Source organism: Littorina saxatilis, linkage group LG14 (genome assembly GCF_037325665.1).
Source record: "Littorina saxatilis isolate snail1 linkage group LG14, US_GU_Lsax_2.0, whole genome shotgun sequence".
Lineage (NCBI taxonomy): Eukaryota > Metazoa > Mollusca > Gastropoda > Littorinimorpha > Littorinidae > Littorina > Littorina saxatilis.
In genome coordinates, this window is record NC_090258.1 from 9397494 (window position 1) to 9404418 (window position 6925).

A 6925-nucleotide genomic window follows, 5' to 3' on the forward strand; every position below is an offset into this window, starting at 1 on the left:
CTGGTACACGTCCTCCTCCCTGTTCTTCCGTTGTCTCGTCCATCACGACAGCAACTGCTTCTGTCACTTTGTCCTTTTCCCCGTAGACAGTCCTCTCTATGTAGGCGCGCAGCAGGTTGGCGTGGTACAGGCGTGCTTTCCCGTTCATGACGATCCGGTAGTCGTTCTGGCCCACCTTCGCTGTCACCTCAAAAGGTCCTTGCCACTGCAGTTGTAGCTTGTTGTGTTTGACAGGTAGAAGTAGCAACACCCGTTCTCCGATCTTGAAGCTGCGCGGTCGTGCCTTACGGTCGAATCCTCGCGCGTAACGCTGTGCTGCTCTCCCCAGGTTCTCTTGAGCCAGTTTGCAGGTCTCTTCAATCCTGTTCCTGAGTTCTACTATGTAGGTCGCTGTCGTCTGCACCTCCTCGTCAGCTTCTTCGTCCGTCCAAGCCTGACGCAGGATAGCCATGGGACCGCGTACCTGTCTGCCGTACAACAACTCAAATGGGGAAAAGCCCAAGCTCTCCTGAGGAACCTCGCGGTATGCGAAAAGCAATGCTGGGATGTACCTGTCCCACGTGCGTGGTTTCTCCTGAGCTAGTTTCCTCAGCATGGTCTTCAAGGTGCCATTGAACCTTTCCACCAGTCCGTTGCACTGAGCATGGTAAGGAGTGGTGAAGTGCTGCTCCAGTGATAGCAGTCGTGCTGCCTCCGCCATCACTCCTCCCGTGAACTGCGTGCCTCTGTCGGTGAGTACCTCTGATGGAATTCCCAGCCGGGACCACATAGTAACCAGAGCCTCAGCTACTCGCGTGGCTTCAATCGATTTCAGAGGGATCGCCTCTGGGTATCGGGTAGCGTAGTCCACCATGGTCAAAATGTATCTGTTTCCGTCCTCAGACGCAGGCAAGATGGGCCCGATGATGTCCACTGCGACCCGACGAAAGGGTTCGTCGATGAGCGGCATCTTCTCCAAGGGGACCTTCCTCACCCTTCCTTTGGCCACCACCTTCTGGCACTTATCGCAGGATGCGCAGAAACGTCGGACATCCGTGCAGATGCCTGGCCAGTAAAAGTGGCGCCAGACACGATCCGTGGTCTTCTTGGTTCCAAGATGACCTCCCAGAATCGAGTCGTGTGCCGTTGCCATGACACCCTCGCGAAACTCGCGAGGCACGACAACCTGTTTGAATGCACCTTCTTGGTTGCTAAACTCACGGTAGAGCAACTTCTTGTCCCTGAGGAACCTTGACCTCCCATGCTTCCCGCTCAGCTTCACCTTCCCCGACTTCGCGTGCTCCCGAGGAGTCGCTAGTGTCGGATCAGATGCCTGAGCCTTCGCGAGGAGCGCGGGGGTCACGTTCCCCAGGGCAGCTCGTGCAGCAGGTAGGGGTTTGAGAGGTTTATCCTCTCGCTCCGCCTGTGCCCGCGTGAGCACTGAAATGACGTCAGGAGACCGATAAACGGGAACCTCCCTGGTGACGCCGTCCACAAACTGAACCCGGTTTCCGATGAGCAGGTCGCATGGAGGATCGTCCATGACGACGGCCACAATGGTCCCCGTGAACAACGGTGTTACGACCTTGATCACTGCCGTGTTCAAGTCGTAAGCGTGAGATGCCTCGGCCATTCTCACTCTGATGCTGTCTCCTGTGTAGGCCATAGCTGGAACTAGACTTGCCCGAACCACTATCATGTCTGCCCCCGTGTCCCGCAGACCTTCGCCCTTCACTCCGTTAACGTAGACGTTGCAGTGGGGCTGGAAATGCTTCCTGGAGCACGGAACGCAGAGTTGTGGAATCGTGCATGAGCTCGTGACGTCCCTTAGCTCCTCACTGCCAACAAAGTGTACGCCCTTCTGGTCAGCCTGTCTCCTGTGGCAGTCCTTCTTCACGTGGCCCCGCTTGTTGCAGTAGTAACACTGGATGTCAGATCTGGAACTTGATCCCTTGTGTCCCTGATCGTCCTTCCCGTCCTTGGGTCCTGAAGAACCTGAATTTCCCGATTTTCCCGGCCGTGAGCCTGAAGATTTGCCGGAGATCGCCTGGGCATCCTCATGTACTCTGATCCAGTCGGCTGCCTCCTGAGTAGTCTTTGGCTGGTGCTCCTGCACGAAGGTCACCACCTCAGGTCGCAGGCTGGACATCAGTTGTTCCATGACTATGAGGTCGGCAAGGTCGTCGACGGTCCAGTTCTTCTCGGCCATCTCCACCCAGCGCCGCAGGTAGAGATTAAGGCGTGCCACAAACTGATGGCTCAGCTCGCCGCTCAGCCTCTTGCTGTTACGCAGACGTCGTCTGTAGGCTTCCGCAGTCAGGTTGAAGCGCTGGAGTAACGCCTTCTTTAGTGCCTGATAGTCTCTCGCCTCGTCGTCATCCAAAGCGTTGTAGAGCTGCAAAGCGCGTCCTTTCAGGCAGGTGCTAAGGCGGCTAGCCCACGTGGCCTCTTCCCACTTCTGGTCAGATGCAATGCGCTCAAACCGGCGTAAAAAGTCGTCGAGCTCGTCCTTGTCATCGTCGAACGTCGGCAGTCTCGTACGGTCAGCAACAAACGTCGGCGCGCTAGCCTGAGTAAGCGTACCCTTCTCGGCCTGTAGCCTAGCTAGCTCTAGCTGGAGTTCGCGATCCGCCTGTTTGTCCTGTCTGTCACGTTCGGCCTGTCGTTCGGCCTGTCGTTCCCTTTCTTGTCTGTCAAGTTCATCTTTCTTTTCTTGTCTGTCAAGTTCGTCTTTCTTTTCCTGTCTGTCTCGTTCGGCCTGTCGTTCCCTTTCTTGTCTGTCTCGTTCATCTTTCTCTTTCCGTTCTTGTCTGTCACGTTCGTCTTGTCGTTCCTGTCTCTCACGTTCGGCCTGTCGTTCTTGTCTGTCAAGCTCTTCTTTTCTCGTCTGTCGCTCTATGTCTTCCTTACGTTCTAACTCCTTGCGCTTTAGCAAACTACGCGCTCTAACGCGTGCGTCTCGCTCTGTCTGTTCCTCGCTACCAGGAGTCTCAAAAGTTAATCTCTTCGTAGGAGATCCCCCTGTAGCCATGGTTAGTTTTAGCAAAGCTTTATCACAAAAGTAAGTCTAACGCAGCTATAGCTAGAACACGCGGTGATGAAAGCGATGGATACAAAAATCCAGTAACCAGAAAATGCAGAAGAAAAATCCAAACGGTGTAGAACAAATCGCGTAGCCTACTTTATGGCTGCTTTTTGCGGTGAAACAAAGTGTTTCCCACAGCCGTGGCCTACTTTATCGGCTGCTTTTTGCGGTGAAACAGAGTGTCTCCCACAGCCTTGGTTAGGACAGAAGTCCTCGGACCCTTCCCCCCCAAAATTCCAACAAAGTCAAAATATGGAGAAAAATCCAAGTAAAACAAGACGGTAGAAATGTAACCTGTTACAGAATACGAAACAACAATGTAGAGAAAACTGAGTAAAACGAATAACAAATCCGCTAACCCCGCTCAGCTCTCTGCAACGGAAAACTCTGAACGTACAAAAACAAAGATTCACAAACAAAGGAAAGGGAGGTAATCACAGTTAGCGCATACAATAACTCACAAATTACAATTTACATTTCCTGCAAGATGTGAATCGCTTAAGGTGTGGTATATGATCAAAACTATACAAAAAAGGGTAGCACCAAGCAGAAAATAAGTCGAGCACTGACGAGATTATCTGCTCTTAGTTATCCTTAATTGGTGGGTCTTTATCAGTTGGAAATTAACTGAGTAAATCCCGGCTTGGCCCCCATGTGTCACGTTTCAATATATCACTTAAGGTGATTATGAACCGGTTAATTACTACTAATTAACTAACCACACCACGATCCACTCTCGCAGTCATACAATTAAATAGAGTCAACAAAAGTATAAGTTTCAGACGCCTGTTTATGTATAAACTCACCACCTCCCTCGAGCCTTCACTCAAAATATGTTCCTTTTACGTTCTCAACACGTAAAAACCCGTGGTCACTGACAAAATGCCAGTGGTATATAGAAAATTAACGTAACACGCTGAACCCGTGTAAATACAGTCAAAATGAGAATGTTCTGTTCAAAAAAGCTCTAGTTCATGCAGGTGTCACACACCCCACGTTGTCACTACTCCAGTGTAATCATAGATAAGAAAAGACAACGGTGGTCAACGGGGTGCGTAAGACATGGTGCACTTAGCTTTCTTTCTGTATGCTGGTTAGCCGGTATGCTGGTTAGCCGGGTTGCTGGTTAGCCGGTTTGCTGGTTAGCCGGTTCGCTGGTTAGCCGGTCCGCTGGTTAGCCGGTTCGCTGGTTAGCCGGTCTGCTGGTTAGCCGGTTAGCGTAGCTTCCTCAGGTCCCAGCTCCAACGTCTGCAGCTAGCAATGTCCCGCCAAAGGCAGCCGTGCAGCAGGTACAGGAAAACGTAACGAAGGCTGCAAACAGAAAGCATCGGTGCACTAAACATGTCTGCTACCCCTCACCCACCACCTTTAAACATGTCATCTTTAAATATCTCATCGAGCACGTGGGCCTGCACAAAACGGACTTTTTACAACAACAAAACAGTCATTTTCCGTCCTTCTCTCCCTATCTGCAAAAACCATATACAGATTAATATTTTAGCGTCACAGAGAGTAAATTATGCGCTAACCTGGAAAGAACAACAGAGAGTAAATTATTCCACAAACACAGACTCATCAACAGCGTTTAATGATGATTTATTACCTCAAAAAGCCTATGATTGTAGTACTCTCTCAAGGAAGCAAAGTCCGCCTCCTCCCTGGAACAGCCTCTGTTCGTCAACAGTGACCAAAAACGTCCAGAACCCCTTGTCGAATCCTTATGCGAAAGCCATCGCCGACGAAGGAAAGTTGACGACTTGTCCTCAGCAAAATACGTGGCAGAGAAAAGGAATAACTTGTGGAAGTTCCCCTAGAGTGCCGAATATAATACTCGGTGAAAAACCATCATACTCTAGAAACTGTGTATTAGATCCTTCCCCTTCTGCCGCTGGGTGTCAAGTGTGTCGTCCTTTGAGTCTCTGACAGACCACCTAGCCAAATACACGTGACTGACCTTGTCACCAAAAACCAGTCCAGCTATACACAATTCTGCCTCCCAAGCAGAAAAAAGACACGAGAAACTCAATCCCTGAAAATCCCGTGCGCGCTGTCAGCGAAAAACCGTCAGCCCTGTGACAGCAAAAACCCCCGCTGTGAAACTCGTGCGTTACAAAACATCCGTGTTCATTGAGCACTGTCAGCAAACTCTGCTGTAGCCCAATATCACGCACAGGCGCTTTCTATCATACATTGACCCAGAACAGGCACTCCACTGAGTGACGCTTTCTTGGTCTCTGTCACCCGATCGTGACACCAACATTCTTTGGTTGTAGTTAGCACGGCAGTTCTTGTGCCACCTAGCTCCATGTTTGGCTAACGAAGACGCAATCCCTGACCCATCATTGAATTTGTCTATTTTCAGTGATGACTGAAACGCTCCAACTGCTTTAAAACCTTTTAAATGTCTCTCTGCTGTGCTGTAGCTTTCTTTGGTGGGATTTATCAGCTTTTCTGTTGTGTCCTTCTGGCAAAAGATGCACAGGCTCCAGTCCATGTGTTTATTTACGCCGCTTGCAATGTCTTCACTGCTTCAGTCTGAACACACACTGTTTCGTGACGTGTTAGATATACACATTATTTAGGTCCCTGGGCTCACCTGTATATCACCAAAGCTTTGGTGTGTTCCCTGGTCAATTCAAGCTTATTATTTACCTTCTTTTGTCTCTATTTGGGAGCACCTACAAATATAGCCTAACCCGAAGGTTCCAAGATATGATTTTTGGCTCATTTTTCAACCATTTATTTATTTTTTCACTTAAAGGCATTAAAAAGACAACAACAACCCAATAATATGGATTTATTATGTTTATTCAGTCTTATATTATAGTTTATATGTGTTAAAACGCCCAAACTGTGTGTTTGACATTGTTCGCGACTAGGCACTCCGTTGCCTAGCAACCAAATTTACCAGAGGACAAAAATTGCTTGCCCCCCCCTGGAATTTACATTTTTTAGATGTCTTCTAACAGCACACCAAATTATATGTTGGTATACAAATTTGAACAATCGTTTCAACTGGGGGCCCCACTAATATTCTTCATCAACTGTTTTCTATCGCTCCTGCATGTGTTTCGCTTCTCTTATATGCTCACTGTTCCTCTTGCAGTTCTGGTGACTTCATCTGTGCAACAGTCCCGTTCCCGGCAGCACGGAAAGTTAGCGCTAAAGAGACAAGAGCCAATCTGTGGAACTAAACACAAACACAATATAGCTTGGCTCCGCAGAAAACACGTGTCTGCGCAACTCTCTGTTGAACGTCATGGCCAATTGCCGTCTTCAGTCGTCACGAATCGTTGACGACTTGCGCCGTTTACGCCACAACCTCAAAGGGAACTGTATGGAAACCCGCTGGTGTCAAAAGAAAGGAAGTTTTCTTTTTATGTAAAGGATTCTGCCGACTGGTTTTAGCTCTGAACGGTGCTAACAGAATGTGTCGAAGACATCTCGTGTGAGATCAGAGAGATGAAGATCTGTGTGTGTTTGTTGGTTTGTTTTGTTGATAATTATTTGCATACAGGGAAGTGATAATCGGAACAAAGGGTGTGTGTGGGTGTGCGTGTGTGATTTTTTGCCAAAACCGACCAAAATTTGGTGGAACAGACATATATATTTGTTGTGTTTATGCGTTTGATTGCGGGTATGTGTGTGTGTGTGTGTGTGTGTGTGTGTGTGTGTGTGTGTGTGTTTGTCTCTCTCTCTCTCTCTCTCTCTCTCTCTCTCTCTCTCTCTCTCTCTCTCTCTCTCTCTCTCTCTCTCTCTCTCTCTCTCTCTCTCTCTCTCTCTCTCCCACCCCCTCCCTCAAATTCTAGCTTATGTCGACATTGTAATTCTTCATGTGTGCAAATTGTTTTTTCATGGAAC

At 48.9% G+C, this 6925-nt stretch overlaps 1 long non-coding RNA gene across 1 annotated transcript in view; it reads left to right on the forward strand.

Annotated features, from left to right (window-relative positions):
• The window catches only part of LOC138947060 (uncharacterized), an 81437-nt gene extending 74777 nt beyond the window's left edge, over positions 1-6660 (forward strand). Inside the window, exon 3 of the long non-coding RNA XR_011449536.1 lies at positions 6171-6660. This is a non-coding gene — a long non-coding RNA (uncharacterized lncRNA). The remainder of the gene's footprint in view (positions 1-6170) is intronic.
• Positions 6661-6925: the final 265 nt, after the last annotated feature.